The 17388-nt window shown below is 44.0% G+C and overlaps 1 protein-coding gene across 1 annotated transcript in view; it reads left to right on the top strand.

Moving 5' to 3' along the window:
• Window positions 1–17388, top strand: part of ABCF1 (ATP binding cassette subfamily F member 1) — a 1329408-nt gene that overhangs the window by 460200 nt on the left and 851820 nt on the right. The window lies entirely within an intron of this gene.

Below are 17388 nucleotides of genomic sequence, written 5' to 3'. Positions count from 1 at the left end.
TGCCTCTCCACCTGAGGAATTTTCCTTTGGGGAAACCTTACATGCCATGAGGGAACAATTTCAGTGGCAGGGCCAAGACTTTTCAGATTCCAGGAAAAGGCTTAGGACCTTTTTGCATTTACCACAACATAGGCCTTTAGCTATACCTCCAGTTCTTTCTGTTGTAGATGATGCATTTAATGATGCTTGTACTGCTCCTGATTCTTTACCTCCGGCCCCTGCTAAGCCCGATAGGTTCTACAGGGTCCCGGACACACACCACCATTTATACAAGGCTCCTTTTGCAGATCCCGAGACTATCTCCCAGGGGCCTAAGGCAGTAGCATCTACTTCTGTTAAAAATCCCCTCCCCCCTGAAAGGGAATCCAGGTCCTTAGAGAGATGGGGTAAAAAAGTATACACCTCTGCTACTCTGTCAGCTAGGGCCTTGAACTGTCAGTTTCATATGATTCAATATTAGGAGTTTATGCTTGATCAGTTAATTAAAAAACTGTCCTCTGATGATTCTTTAGATAAGAAATATGTTCTGGAAATGGTGCATAACATTCAGCAAGTTAGTAACCATTCTTTAAAATGCGGCTATGATGCACTGGAGGCTTCCTTTAGATCAGCCATGACTGGCACAGTTATCAGAAGGCATGCATGGTTGAAAGAACAGGCCTTGCCGGACCATGTCAAATCAAAATTATTAGATGCTCCCATGGACAAGGTCAATTTATTTGGTTCTCCTGCTCAGCAGGTATTGAAGAAAATGGAAGAAAAGGCAAAATCTGTACAAACAGTGAAAGATTTCTTACAGTTGCAACCTCCAAGGTTTAGCAGGAACTGGCCCTCTAAAAATTGGTCCTTTCCAGACTCCTCTAAAACACAGAGAGGCAGGTATAGGCGTTCAAGAGGCAGAAATCAATCCAGAGGTGCCTACAGGGGACGCCAATGGCAGGGCAACAACCAGCGGGGCACAGACACAGCCACTACCACTGCAACAGGACAATCACAGTGACTTGGCCCTGGCACCGCCTACCAGGGAACAGCTAGCAGCATCCTTAGGCGGAAAGCTAGCCTTATTTTCAAAGAACTGGCATTACATCACAAGGGACAAGTGGATTTTGCAAACTATAGACCAAGGTTACAGGTTTCATTTCCATACTCTACCAGGAAAAAGAGGAATGCCAAACCTACCACCAAATCAAAAGATAGAAGCTCTAAAACAAATAGCTCAACTAGAAAGAATGAGAGCTGTGGAAAAGGTACCATCTATGGAACAAGGAAAGGGATTTTACTCCAGACTCTTCCTGGTACCAAGAAAAGAGAAAAATGGAGGCCTATTCTCGACCTGTCTGCTTTAAACACATTCCTCATTGTTCCAAAATTCAAAATGCTGACCCTACAGCAGCTTCTTCCCATGCTGGGCAAGGAGTCTTGGCTGGTAACTCTAGATCTCAAGGAGGCATACCTGCACGTCCCCATATGACCAAATTGCAGAAGATACCTCAGATTTCTTGCAGGATCAGAGCATTATCAATTCTCAGCATTGCCCTTTGGCTTATCTACTGCGCCCAGAGTGTTCACGAAATGCCTGGCATCAGTAATCGCTCATTGCAGACTTCAGGGAATACAAATTTATCCCTACCTGGACGACTGCCTCATACAAGCGGACAACAAAAACAAGCTAACAGAAGACTTACAAAGAGTCATTTACTTGCTGCAAGCCCTGGGATATACAGTCAATATAAAAAAGTCAAGGCTGATACCATCCCAAAGAACAACCTTTTTAGGTGCAGAGCTGGACACATCATAGCAGATGGCATTCCTAACTGTGGAAAAACAAGAACAACTTCCTCTCTACTTCTTGGCATTAACAAAGCAGAACCATCTAACAGCAAGAAAGTACTGCAAGCCCTGGGCTTCATGGCATCTTGCATAATTCTAGTCCCTCATGCCAGACTGCATATGAGAAAGCTACAGTGGTACCTGAAGAATTTATGGTCTCAACACAGACACAGCCTAGAAACCAAAATCCCACTAATTCCATGCCTGAAGCAAGAGTTCCTATGGTGGGCTCAGGCCTGTCAATCAAACACAGGTTTGCCCTTCTACAACATTCAACCAAGCCAAACCATCACAACGGACGCCTCAGACCTCGGTTGGGGGGCCCACATGCTGGACAAGTGCATACAAGGCCTATGGACTCAAGACCAGCTGCACCTGCACATAAATCTAAAGGAAATGCTAGCAGTAAAATTGGCAATCCAGACATTCAGACCATTCCTCCAAGAAGGACAGTTGATGATAAGGACAGACAACACCACAGTTATGTGGTACATCAACAAACAGGGAGGCACACATTCATACCCTCTATGCCGGATGGCACTGGACCTATGGAATGTGGCTCTGAGCTACAATATTCAGCTACAGGCAATTTTTGTACCGGAAAAGAGAACATTCTAGCAGACATATTAAGCAGAACTACCATGGATGCCCACGAATGGATGCTACACCCGGACATCTTCAAAGCCATCACAAGAAAATGGGGACTACCACAAATAGACTTATTTGCATCCCCACTCAATCACCAGCTCAAGAAATTCTGCACAAGAACGTACCACCCACTTGCTTGGAAGGTGGACTCCTATCTTTCAGTTGGAACAACCTGACAGCATATGCATTCCCACCACTTCCTTTGATGCACAAGGTGCTATTGAAGATCAAAGAGGAACGTCCAAGGATCATCCTGATAGCTCCAGACTGGCCAAGACAACATTGGTACCCATTACTGAGGAGCATGTCTCGGGGACACATGTGGACACTACCCCTGATCCCATTGCTGTTAACACAGAACAGCTACAACATACTGCATCCAAACCTGAAAACTCTGCAGCTGACTGCCTGGAACATTACATAAGAGCAACTAACCCAAATTTATCCCAAAGGGTTAAAGACATTATCCTGGAGGCTCGCAGACCTTCTACAAGAAAGAATTATGCAGCAAAATGGAAAAGATATCTCATTTGGAGTACTGCAAAGGGAAAAGATGTGTCACTGGTAAACATAGCCAACATCCTGGAGTACTTGGCAGAGCTCTTCCATGCAGGCCTGTCCTATTCCTCCATCAAGATACACGCATCAGCTATTTCGGCAGAATACAGCTTGGATCCCCCTGTCTTCTCACACCCTCTGCTCAGGCAGTTTCTGAGAGGAATTAAAAATGTAAAGCCTCCTAGGAAACCACCATTGCCAGCATGGGACTTGAACTTTGTGCTAGAAAAATTGACACTTCCTCCTTTCGAACCAGCAGCAACAGCAGAATTACAATTCTTATCCTGGAAAACTGCTTTCCTGCTAGCAATCACCTCAGCAAGAAGGGTTTCTGAACTACAGGCATTAATGGCAGTGCAACCCTTCCTGATCTTCCATCAAGACAGAGTGTCCATGAGAACAAATCCTACTTTTATGCCTAAGGTGGTATCCAGAGTCTCTTTAAACCAGGCTATCCACCTACCTACATTCTTCTCCAACCCACAGAACAGGGGAGAAAGACTGTTGCATACCTTGGATGTGCATAGACAATTACGCTACTACCTGGACAGGACCAAGTGCAATAGGAAAACTGACCAGCTTCTGGTAGCATATGCAACAGGAAGGGAAGGAAAAGCAATTTCAAAACAGACAATCTCCAAGTGGATAGGAAATTGCATTAGATTTTGTTACTCCTTCCATGGAAAGAAAACTCCAGAGAACATCAGGCCTCACTCCACAAGGGCTACAGCCACTACTACAGCTTTCTTACGAGGGGTGGCTACCAAGGACATTATAGAGGCTGCTACTTGGACCTCCGTGCATACATTTGCCAAGCATTATAATTTACCTTTATACTCTAGATCCCGTGCAGGCTTTGCCACTGCTGTTTTGCAAGGGATCCTAGCTACACCATAATCTCTCTTCTTTCCTCCTCCTCTAGTTTGGCTATGGTATTCTACCCATTTGTTAGGACTGCAGATGCATCCTTGAAGGACATAGTACAGTTTTGTACCTACCATAAATGTAGATGTCCGATAGGAATGCATCTGCAGTCAGGATTACCCACCCGCCTTCCCCTCTGTGGTACTCCTAGGGTATTTGCCATCTTTCAGCTAGCTTGGGGGGGATCTATTATGGTGTATTTGTTTGTATATATGTACATACATGCTTATTGTATGTGTTTGCTGCTCTCTACTATTTGGAAACATTGGCATTTATCCAAATTTAGCCATCCAAGAGGGCACCTGGCATCTGGGGCAAGAAACACTGAGGAAAATGGCGTCGGCTGATGCCTTTATACCTGAATAACTGCAGCTATGACGTCGGGTGAAGTGCGACTCCAGCCGAGGCCAGACCCAGACTTTGGAATCCGGCCGACCGAAGGGCTGCCTGACGACAGGACAACCCATTTGTTAGGACTGCAGATGCATTCCTATCGGACATCTACATTTATGGTAGGTACAAAACTGTACTTTTCAATCCCAAGGAACACGCAAGACTAAGCAGTGGGGGGTTTCCGCACCCAAACCTGGGAGCAGTAAGACTCCCCCCTATGGAAAACCATCTCAATGACTTGCTTTTAAGACTTCCAAGCACTTCCCAACTGAGTGCTCCTTTAGGCGGAAAGATTTGTCTTCGGGCCAAAAACTGGGAACTCGTTACCCAGGACAAGTGGGTTTTAAATATAGTGTCCCAAGGATACAGATTTCATTTCCACACATTACCAACACCAAGTGAGTGGCTAGATCTACCCCCAAATCAGTGGGCAGAGGCCCAAAATCAGGTACTCTCTCTTAAACATGGGGGCTATTCAGTTGGTACCAGAAGAGGAAAAGGGGCAAAGTTTCTATTCGAGACTTTTCCTGGTACCCAGTAAAGGCAATACATGGCGTCCAATCCTGGACCTTTCTATTCTAAACACCTTTCTGGTGATTCCAAAATTCAAAATGCTGGCTCTTCACCAGCTGCTTCCTATGCTAGGCAAGGATGCATGGTTGGCAACACTAGATTTTAAAGAAAGAATACCTTCACATCCCTATCAGGGAGGCTTGCAGAAGATACCTACGCTTCAAAGCAGGCTACATGCGCTATCAGTTCTTTGAACTGCCCTTTGGCTTATCTACTGCGCCCAGGGTATTCACAAAGTGCCTAGCTCCAGTCATTGCATTTTGCAGGCAAAGAAATATTCAAATATACCCATACCTGGACAGTTGTCTAATTCCGACAGAAAGCAAGGGCATTCTTTTCAATCATCTGGCCTTTGTTCAAAGGGTACTGACTTGTCTGGGGTTCACCATAAATAAAAAGAAATCCCACCTGGTACCCTGTCAACAAATTATATTCCTGGGAGCAAACTTGAATACAACTTCCCATATGGCTTTACTCATGCCAGAGAAACGGATACATTTGACAGCTTAATTCAAGCAAGTGGCCACAAAAGCCCAGCTATATCTGCAAGGCAAATGCTGCAAGCCTTTGGTGTTCATGGCTTCATGCATTCTTCTAATTCCGTATGCAAGGCTGCATATGAGGAAACTACAATAGTATCTCAAAAGGCTATGGTGTCAACATTCACAGGATCTGGAAGCAAGGATTCCTATCCTACCTTGCCTACGCCTAGAGTTCCTTTGGTGGGCAGAGGCCTGCCACCAAAACAGGGGACTACCATTCACATTACCCCCTGCCAAACAAATCTTAACAGACGCATCAGACTATGCATGGGGGACTCCCCTGGCAGGGAAGTGCATTCAGGGCAAATTGAATCCAAATCAAATGCACCTACACATAAATCAAAAGGAAATGTTAGATGTACAGAATGCTCTGCCAGCCTTCAAGGACCACATTCTTCCAGGACAACTAATGGTAAAGACGGACAACACCACTGTCATGTGGTACATAAGCAGGGGGGTACACATTCTTACCCCCTCTGCAGACTAGCCATGGCATTGTGGAACACAGCCGTGAGCTACCAAATGAATTTACAGGCTCAATTCCTGCCAGGAAAACTAAATACACTGGCAGACGGACTAAGCAGAAACCTCATGGACCCACACGAGTGGAAACTGGAACCAAGGATTTTCAACATGTTGACAAGCAAATGGGGGGAGCCCAGATATACACCTGTTTGCCTTCCCCCAGAACCATCAACTGGACAAATTTTGCACAAGGATTCCCCACAAGCAAGCTTGGAAAGTGGATGCTCTATCCTTCAGCTGGAAAAACCTATCAGTTTATGCCTTTCCTCCTCTGCTCTCCAAGGTACTACTAAAGATCAAACAGGACAAACCAAGGACGATTTTAATTGCACCAGACTGACCTCGCCAGCACTGATACCCACTCTTGCGCAGTGTCACGCTTGGCTCCATGGCACCTGCCTCAGACTCCTTCCCTTTTGTCTCAGCAGGAGAACATGATTCTGCACCTTCAGCTGCAAGCCCTGAACCTAGCAGCCTGGCTAATTACCTAATCTCTCCTTTACCATCCCTCAGTAAATCCGTGATGGATATCATTTTAGAGGCAAGGAGACCTAGTACTAGAAAATCTTATGCTGCACAATGGAAAAGATTCTGTGCTTGGAACAAGTCTCTAGGAATGAATGCAGCAGTGCCCAATTTACCTCAGATTCTGCAATACTTGACTGAGATGCTTCATAAGGGCTTGTCTTTTTCCTCCATCAAAATTCATGCCTCAGCCATTTCAGCTCCTTATAGCACAGAGCCTCCCCTCTTCTCTCACCCACTACTCAAGCAGTTCCTCGGAGGGGCCAGAATTCTAAAACCACCCAGGAGAGCTCCAACTCCAGCCTGGGATCTTAACTTTGTCTTTGAGAAACTCACTCTTCCTCCTTTCGAGCCAGCTGCTACTGCAGATTTAAAATTTCTTTCCTGGAAAACAGCTTTCCTTTTGGCAATCACTTCTGCAAGAAGGGTATCTGATTTACAGGCCCTTATGGCAGTGGAACCTTTCATCATCTTTCATGCAGACAGTGTATCCCTCAGAACCAATCCCTCCTTCATGCCCAAGGTGTTATCCAGTGTGGCTCTTAATCAGTCTATTCATTTGCCTACCTTCTTTCCTAACCCACAGAACAAAGGGGAACAGATACTGCACTCTCTAGATGTGCACAGACAGCTTAGATTCTACTTGGACAGGACTAAACCTCAGAGGAAATCAGAACAACTACTGGTAGCATTTGCTACAGGGACAGAAGGGAAAGCTATTTCAAAACAAACCATTTCAAAATGGATAAGCCACTGCATTCATTTCTGCTTTAAGCACATGGAAAACCTATCCCACAGGGCATCAGACCCCATTCAACCAGGGCTGCATTTACCTCTACAGCCTTTCTCAAGGGCATCCCTACTAGGGACATCTTAGAAGCTGCTACCTGGAGTTCTGTACATACTTTCACCAAGCATTATCATTTGCCAATTTTCTCTAAATCCAGGGCTGGTTTTGCTACTGCAGTCTTGCAGGGCCTTATTAGCTGGTCATAATTCTGTTTAAATTCCTCCTCCCAACCTTAGCTTTGGGAATATACCCAAATGTAATGACTGCAGCAGTGAAACACGCAGAAAGTACAGTTTTGTACCTACCATAAATGTAGATGTCCGAGAGGTATGCATCTGCAGTCCTAACAAATGGGTTGTCCTGGCCTCAGGCAGCCATTCGGTCGGCCGGATTCCAAAGTCTGGGTCTGGCCTCGGCTGATGTCGCACTTCACCCGACGTCATAGCTGCAGTTCAGCGGGTATAAAGGCATCAGCCAACGCCATTTTCCTCAGTGTTTCTTGCCCCAGATGCCAGGTGCCCTCTAGGAAGGCTAAATTTGGATAAATGCAAATGTTTCCAAACAATAGAGAGCAGATAGAAATAAACATGTATATACATATATACAAACAAATACACCATAATAGATTCCCCCAGCTAGCTACAAGATGGGCAAATACCCTAGGAGTACCACAGAGGGAAGGAGGGTGGGTAATCCTGACTGCAGATGCATACCTCTCGGACATCTACATTTATGGTAGGTACAAAACTGTACTATGTCCTTCAAGGATGCATCTGCAGTCCTAACAAATGGGTAGAATACCATAGCCAAACTGGGGGAGGAGGCACTAAGAGTTTATGGTGTAGTTAAGATCCCTTGCAAAACAGCAGTGGCAAAACCTGCTTGGGATCTGGAGTATAAAGGTAGATTATAATGCTTGGCAAATGTGTGCACGGAGCTCCAAGTAGCAGCCTCTAAAATGTCTTTGGTAGCCACTCCTCGTAAGAAAGCTGTAGTAGTGGCTGTAGCCCTTGTGGAGTGAGGTCTGATGTTTTCTGGAGTTGCCTTTCCATGAAAAGAGTAACAAAATCCTATCCATTTTGAGATTGTTTTGAAATTGCTTTTCCTTCCATTCCTGTTGCATATGCTACCAGAAGCTGGTCAGTTTTTCTATTGTTCTTGGTTCTGTCCAGGTAGTAGCGCAATTGTCTGTGTACATCCAAGGTATGCAGCAATCTTTCCCCCCTGTTCTGTGGGTTGGGGAAGAATGTTGGTAGGTGTATTGCTTGGTTTAATGATACCCTGGAGACCACCTTTGGCATAAAGGTAGGATTAGTTCTCATGGACACTCTATCCTGATGGAAGATAAGGAAGGGCTGTACTGCCATTAATGCCTGTAATTCAGAAACCCTTCTAGCTGAAGTGATTGCAAGTAGGAATGCAGTCTTCCAAGATAAGTACTGTAATTCTGCTGTCGCTGCTGGTTCAAAAGGGGGAAGTGTCAACTTTTCTAACACAAAGTTCAAGTCCCATGTAGGCAATGGTGGTTTCCTTGGTGGCTTTACATTTTTAATTCCTCTGAGAAACTGCCTGAGTAGAGGTTGAGAAAAGACTGGAGGATCCATGTTGTATTCTGCTGAAATTGCTGATGCATGAATCTTAATGGAGGAGTAAGACAGACCATTGTGGAAAAGCTCTGCTAAGTATTCCAGGATGTTAGCTATGTTTGCCAATGATGCATCTACTCCTTTTGTTGCACTCCAAATGAGATATCTTTTCCATTTTGCTGAATAAGTTTTCCTTGTTGAGGGTCTGCGAGCCTCCAAGATAATGTCTTTAACCCTTTGAGATAAATCTGGGTTATTTTTCCTTATGTAATGTTCCAAGCAGCTAGCTGCAGTGTTTTCAAGTTCGGATGCAGGATTTTGAAGTTGTTCTGTGTTAGCAGTAGAGGTAGTAGGGGTAGAGGCCATGCGTGTTCCCGGGACATACTCCTCAGTAGCGGGTACCAATGTTGCCTCGGCCAGTCTGGAGCTATCAAGATGATCCTCGGGTGATCTTCTTTGATCTTCAGTAGCACTTTGTGCATCAAAGGAAGGGGTGGGAATGCATATGCTGTCAGGTTTTCCCAACTGAAGGATAGGGAGTCCACCTTCCAAGCAAGTGGGTGGTATGTCCTTGTGCAGAATTATTTCAATTGGTGGTTGTGTGGGGATGCGAATAGGACTATTTCTGGCAGTCCCCATTTCCTTGTGATGGTTTTGAAGATGTCTGGGTGCAGCATCCATTCGTGGGCATCCATGGTGGTTCTGCTTAAGATGTCTGCTAGTATATTTTCTTTTCCTGGCACAAATATGGCTTGGAGCTGAATGTTGAGGCTCAGGGCCACATTCCAGAGGTACATTGCCATGCGGCATAGAGGATATGAATGTGTGCCTCCCTGTTTGTTGATATACCACATAACTGTGGTGTTGTCCGTCCTTATCAGCAAATGACCCTGTTGCAGAAATGGTCTGAATGTCTGGATTGCCTGTTTTACTGCCAGCATCTCTTTTTGATTTATGTGTAGGTTCATCTGGTCTTGAGTCCATAAGCCTTGTATGCACTTGTCCACCATGTGTGCCCCCCAACCGAGGTCTGAGGCGTCCGTGGTGATAGTCTGGCTTGGGTGAGGCCTGTGGAAGGGCAGTCCTTTGTTCAATTGACAGGCCTGGGCCCACCACTGGAATTCTTGCTTCAGGCATGGAATTATTGGAATTTTGGTTTCTAGGCTGTGCTTGTGCTGAGACCATAAATTCCTCAGGTACCATTGCAACTTCCTCATATGTAGTCTGGCATGTGGAATTAATATTATGCAGGATGCCATGTAACCCAGGGCTTGCAGGATTTTCCTTGCTGTAAGCTGGTTCTGCGTTGTTAATGCCATGAAATAGAGTGGTAGCTGCTTCTATTTTTCTGCTGTGAGGAATGCCATCTGGTTTGATGTGTCCAGTTCTGCACCCAGGAAGGTTATCCTTTGGGATGGTATCAGCCTTGACTTTTTTGTGTCGACTGTGTATCCTAGGGCTTGCAGCAGGTAAATAACCTTTTTCAAATCTCTTGTTAATTTGTCTCTGCTGTCCACTTGTAACAGGCAGTCGTCCAGGTATGGATAAATTTGAATTCCTTGAAGCCTGCAATGAGCAATTACTGATGCCAGGCATTTCGTGAATACTCTGGGCGCAGTAGATAAGCCAAAAGGCAATGCTGAGAATTGATAATGCTCTGATCCTGCAAGAAATCTGAGGTATCTTCTGCAATTTGGTTGTATGGGGACGTGCAGGTATGCCTCCTTGAGATCCAGAGTCACCAGCCAAGACTCCTTGCCCAGCATGGGAAGAAGTTGCTGTAGGGTCAGCATTTTGAATTTTGGAACAATGAGATATGTGTTTAGAGCGGACATGTCGAGGATAGGTCTCCGTTGGTTTTCCTTTCTTGGTACTAGGAAAAGCCTTGAATAAAATCCTTGTCCTTATTCCATAGCCGGTACCTTTTCTATAGCTCTCATCCTTAGTAAGTGGTCTATTTGCTGTAGAGCGTTTGTCCTTTGGTTTGGAAGTAGGTTTGGCATTCCTCTCTTCCTTGGAAGAGTATGGAAGTGAAACCTGTAGCCTTTGTCTATTGTCTGTAAAATCCATTTGTCTCCTGTAATGTAATGCCAATTTACTGAAAATAAGGCTAATTTTCCACCTAAGGGTGCTGCCAGTTGTTTCCTGGTAGGCGGTTTCAGAGCCAAGTCACTGTGATTGTCCTGTAGAAGTGGTAGTGGCTGGATCTGTGGCAGTAGTTCTCTGGCTGGTAGGCTGCCACTGACGTCCCCTGTAGGCACCTCTGGATTGCCCTCTGCCTCTAGGGCATCTATTTCTGCTTCTCTGTGCTCTGGTGGTGTCTGGAAAGGACCAATTCTTGGAAGGCCAGTTCCTACTAAACCTCGGAGGCTGGACCTGTAAGAAATCCTTGACTGTCTGGACAGATTTAGCTTTTTCTTCCACCTTCTTCAACACTTGCTGTGCAGGGGAACCAAACAAACTGTGCTTTTCCATGGGAGCATCCAGAAGCTTTGACTTTACATGGTCTGGTAAGGATTGCTCTTTTAACCATGCATGCCTTCTGATCACTGTACCAGTCATAGCTGATCTAAAGGAAGCCTCCAGTGCATCATAGCCGCATTTTAAGGAATGATTACTGACCTGCTGAGTGTTGTGCACCAAATCCTGAAGGGACTTACGGTCTAAAGGTTCAGGCGAGGACAGTTTTTTAGTGAGCTGAGCTAACAGAAATTCCTGATACTGAATCATGTGGAATTGACAGTTTAAGGCCCTAGCCGAAAGAGTAGCAGAAGTATAAACTTTTTTACCCCATCTCTCCAATGCCCTAGATTCTCTTTCAGAGGGGAGGGTTTTTTTGGCAGAGGCAGCTGCTACAGCTTTGGGGCCCTGTGAAATAGTTTCAGGATCTGCAATAGGAGCCTTATACAAATGATAATGTGTGTCCGGAACCCTGTAGTATCTGTCGGGCTTAGCAGGGGCCGGAGGTAGTGAGTCAGGGGCAGTACAAGCATCATTAAATGCATCATCCACAACTGTAAGTACTGGAGGAATAGCTAAAGGTCTATGCTGTGGTAAATGTAAAAAGGTCCTAAGCCTTTTCCTAGAGTCTGAAAAATCCTGGCCCTGCCATTGAAATTGTTCCCTCATAGCATGCAAGGTTTCCCCAAAAGAAAATTCCTCAGGAGGAGAGGCAGAAGGTATGGAATCCTCTGCATCAGAGTCCTCATATGGAGAATAAGGGCCCTCTGGAGGAATTGTATTTTCTGAATCATCAGAGGAATAATCTGAAGAAACTGGCTCAGGGGGCTCTGCTCTAAGCCTCTTCTCTGGAGGTGGGTGAGAGGCCCTGTCAGGGTGAGACTGGGTTCCCCTGATCAAAGAAATGAGATCCTCTGCTAGACTAAGCATTTGAGTACTAGAGCTAGGCCTGTGAGAGGGGGCTTTAGCAGGCACGGCATTTGAAGATTTAGCTGCTTTAGCCTTGGCAAAAGCCTTAATTGACATGGATGCAGGGGGCCTAGCAGCTCCACGTGCAGGAGTAGATACATCTAAGGGGATAGTATCTGATAAATCCTGAGAAACTGTAAGAGCAGGAGGATTTTCAGTAGCAGATTCAGCCATGCTGGAAGAGGCCTCGGTAGAAGGAGGCATGCTTTCGGCTGAAGGAAGAACCGTGGACTCGGCTTCGGCCGAAACAGAGACACTCGCGGTTGGCTTAACCGTGGTTTCGGCCGAAACCGCGGACCGTGAGTGTCGGTCCTTTTCCTTGCACTTTTTAGCTAAATGTGAAGTCGGAGTCTCCGACGGCATGATATAAGCAAAAGCGGAGCCGAAAAACTCCTCTGCAAACTCCGACCGACGTCTAAGTGTTCGTCGGTTGAAGGAAGCACAGGCTAGACAAGCTGCTACGTCGTGGTCTGGGCCTAAACAAGGTAGGCAGTAAGAGTGGAAATCTTTGAGGTATTTGTTTCCCACAAGTTAAACAGTTATTCACTTTTTCTGACATCGGCTGAGGCAAGAAAGAGTCCCCAACGGGGTACTTAGCTTTTTAGAAGTCTTCGGTAGTAGCAATCTCTGGTTCTAACCGACCGGCACTTGCGAACAGCTTCTGCTTCGGGCGCCACGCGGCAAGAAAGACTGGGGAAAATGGCGTCGGCTGATGCCTTTATACCCGCTGAACTGCAGCTATGATGTCGGGTGAAGTGCGACATCAGCCGAGGCCAGACCCAGACTTTGGAATCCGGCCAACCGAAGGGCTGCCTGAGGCCAGGACAACCCATTTGTTAGGACTGCAGATGCATCCTTGAAGGACATCATAGTACAGTTGTGTACACTTACCATAAATGTAGATGTTCAAGTGTATTCACTGTTGCAGTCCTGGTTACCCTCCCTCCAGCCCCCTTTTTTTCATTTGGCTATACCTCTACTCTCACTTACTATGCTCTAAAAGCTTTTTGGTGTGTTTGCTTTTCTGTTGGAGGTATATCCTTGTATTTATAGATTTAATTATTCCCATTAGGGGGGCACCTGACATCTGTGTCAAGAAAAACTGATGTAATGGTGTCTGCTGAATGTTTTATACTCCTGGCGACCTGACGTCATGGAAGAAGGGACATCAACTGATGCAGGACCCAAGACTTCGTTAATCAGGCTGACTGAGGGCTACTGCAAGCAGATAACCCAAATGTAATGACTGCAACAGTGAATACACTCTAACATCTACATTTATGGTAAGTGTACACAACTGTTCTCTTCTGGTGCACATAAGTTTGGGATTATGATTATCAAACAGGTAGATAAAGACTTGCAGAGTAGCATCAGCTTGAAGAACATTTAAATTTGTGAGCTTAAGTAGCAGCTAAAATTGAATGCAATGAATTACACTGGTCTGAATGATGCTTGTTCTTTAAATCCTGTTCTTAAGTTAAACAATTCTTGAGTGTTATGTTAATTAATTTAATTTATTAACGTTTATTAAATATGCTGGTCATGTGATTTTATCAGTGTAAATTTTTTGGAGTATTTTTACTTAGCTCTGATGAAGTCCCAAAACTGAGGACTGAAAACACACTCATTTTATCTTAATACATTTGATTTTTCATTAAGTTGGTGGTGTTTCTACAGGTGCTGCTACAAGTGGTCTTTGTTATAGTTTGTTTTTGCACCTGTTTGAGCTTATCTAAATCAAGAAGACCTCTTTGGATCCCCATGTATGTAGTGTAGAAAGGGCCATCTTTCTAAACCTTATTAGTTGGCGAGGTGTACCAGAAATACACCTCTTTGCTTTTCCAAGCAACAGGCTTTCTGCTCCAGAGCAGCACATAACGAGGATTGGGCAGTAGAGACCTTCCTCTAACTGGTAAGTCCAGTCTTTGTATTGCATGTTGTACTATTTCTCTGCTTCCCACTGTGATTCAGAAGGCAAGAGTGGAAACTGTAAAGATAGGTGAAGGCTGCCAGCTTAGCCAGATAAAATTTTGTAGATAATTCTGTCATTTGTAAATATTAATGTAAGCCACGGGCTTGTTCTCTTAAATGTGAAAAGACTGTATTGGATGTTGAACTGAAAAAATGTAACAGTACGCTCTGCTGTAAGAAAGCTGATAAGTCAAGCATTGTGAAATTCTTTGATCTAAACCTCAGAACAGAGATGTCTAGAGAGAGGCAGTTTGCCTATTGTTTTGAGGCCAGGGTTAATGGCTAGAATTTTCATGTATAATTTATTTTATTGCTCTGGCTTCCTGACCAGCTGCAAGATCAAAAGGGCTATTAACCTCTAAGTTTCTGTTAGCCTGAGAACCAGCAAGAAATTATGTAATCTGAAATGAATCAGTGGTACACTTATCAATTGAAGGACAGAAAGAATGAGGGCATTTTAGCATTTGTCTTGAGAGCATCCAACATCACCACGACTGTCTTGCTCTCTATGTAAGTTTATTTTAGAACTGTGTTTTCTCATGGATATAGCTAGGAACAAGGAAGATTAGATTCATTTTTTTCTGTATTGATGTCAGAACTTTTCTACTGTATTATTTTAAGTATTTCTCTGTGATCTCTGAAGTCTTGACTAGCACTGTGTAGCAAGAAGTATTGTCTTGTGTTTATTTTTTATTAAATATTTTTAAACCTTTCAACTGCGGCTGTTGTGTAGAGATAATTTAAGCTCTTGAGTACATTGCATGTATATAGTGATACTGTCCAAGTCACTCCGTATAAACCTTGACTGTTCAGTTACACTTACCATTTGGATAATAATGCACAGTATAATTGGACACCTTTCATAAGGGCCTTTTGGTAGCTGATAAATATTAGTGGGTGGTGACAGTGATTTCTACCATATAATCTGGGTAAAAGGTGCACAGCTGGAGAACCTGTGCCAGCCTTCCCCAGGTGTGTCTGTGTGGTTTATATAACTGTTATCTCAGTGTGTATCAGCTACCTGGGCAGGGACACGAAGCACTGGTTGGACAGAGAGGGTGCTGGAGGCTGTAGCATGCCCACTAGGCTGAGATCTGGACCCTGTAGCTGTGCCAGTGGTGTGTCTTATTGGGGATCTGGAGAGAAAGGGAGAGACCAGCCCCAGACTGACTGATCTCTGTGCATTCAAGGGAAATTGTACTTTACTGTGTGTGTATTTATCTTTTCCATATATGGACACCCCTCACTGGTGTTAGTGGTAAGGACTAAGGCTCCTTGATTGTTGGACAAGTGCACGGGTGTTACAGAAGCCGCGAATGCTGTTGTGACTCTACTATTTGGCTGAGCTTGGACTGGTTCTCCTTTCTCATGGACATGGTAAGGAAGGAACCATTAGCTGTCTTAGCAAGTGGACCTCTTCATCTTGCTCAGAGGACCTTTTGGAACACCTGAACTTGTCCACATTTAGGCTGACAGTGTGGATGATATGGCCTTGTTGCCTTTATTCACCATTTTGTTGAGGTTGTACTAAAAATAATGAGAAGGTTGGGAGACTAAATGATGCCAAATAATTAGACAAGACCCAGGTTCAGCTGTTGTGTATGATATTACAATACCTTTCTGACCATTTTGATGCAGGACTGTCTTGTTTCATGTGGTTGGAGGTTATTGTAACTGCAATCCTACAAGAACATCTGCTTCTGAATTATGTTTACTCTTGTACTTATTTTGAGTAGAGAAGTACCCATATTGCCTTGATCTTTTAATTTGTAAGTAATGTCTGTCATATATGCAAATTGTCTTTTTTTTTTTTCTTCTACAATCATGATGTATATGTGTCAGCTATTTTGAAACATCTTAACCTTGTGGAGATCAGAATTGCAATCCGGCACTGGCTAATCAAGCAGTTCCTGAAAGGAGTGCGACTTTGTTTCCCTCTGGAGATTTCTTGCTCTTGATGCTAGAATTGCATGATAGGTATAGGTTTTTTTATTCACCAATTCAGCTCACTAGCTTCATGGCACTTTTTTTTCTCTCCTTAGAATATGGTTTTCATGGTAGCTAGAACCTTTGCAAAGTGCATATCTGAGTATCAGACCTTTGTCTGCAGAGAACTGTGACCATTCACAAAGAAAAGATACATTTCAAATGGTTACCACCTGTCATGTTTAGTCAGCTGACTACCCACTATTTAATACTCCAGCACCCACACCACTAGAGGAGAGGCCTATTCCACTTCTTTCATTGTCTCATTTGCATCCATTTGTTCCACAGCTTCATGGTCCTTAGTGTTTTGCCGTAAAGTGTGCAATTCTGCTCACCTAAGGATCAATCTGGGAATGTCCTTCAACTTTGATTTAACATGTTATGTTTTTGCTACTGTTTCACCTGCTTAAAGATCCTTCATGAAGGGTCAAGATACCATCCCTTGAGGATAGGTGGTACCTATCAGCTGTTGTGACATGTTCACGATTTGCAGGAAAATGCCTGTTGGTTATATGGAGCAAATTGCTGGCCTCAGGCTTTTATATTGCATCATAATCTGCATTTGTGTGAGCACTTCTGTGTAACCAGATATGAAATTTTGCTTACCAAAATAAGTTTTAGTTTGAAGTATGGCATTTTTAATCAGTGAGGGAAAGTAGCCAATTATGAAGTCTTCAAAGAAAGTTGTTTAGTAGGGATACTGATAACATTCAGAATGTATCTGATTTGATTGACTTAATTCCTGCTTTTTTGGTTTAATGTCTTCCTTCCTTATACTTATTTTTGTATTTTGATAATTCCTTAATTAAGTTGCCCCTGTGCTCTTTTCTTGTAATTGAAAAGTTGTCGTTTTGCTGCTGAAGTTTAGTGCGGTCTTTGTAGACCAGTTTGAAAATCTAAAAGTACAAGTGGATATTTTATGTATGGAAGTGTGTATGTCATCTTGTCTTTTATCAACTGTTAAATACGGGAGGTGTCCCCCTACAGAGTAACATAAATGCATAATAGTCGTCTTTAAAATACTTTATTTTCCTTATGACTTTGGTGACAGCACAAGTTTATATCTTGTGCACACTATTACATTTGACCGGTGTGATCCATTTTTTTT

This window comes from Protopterus annectens, chromosome 9.part0 (assembly GCF_019279795.1).
Source record: "Protopterus annectens isolate FY-2018-M chromosome 9.part0, PAN1.0, whole genome shotgun sequence".
Taxonomy (NCBI): Eukaryota; Metazoa; Chordata; order Ceratodontiformes; family Protopteridae; genus Protopterus; species Protopterus annectens.
The sequence above is the reverse complement of the archived record's forward strand: the minus strand, read 5'-3'. Positions and strand labels throughout refer to the sequence as shown.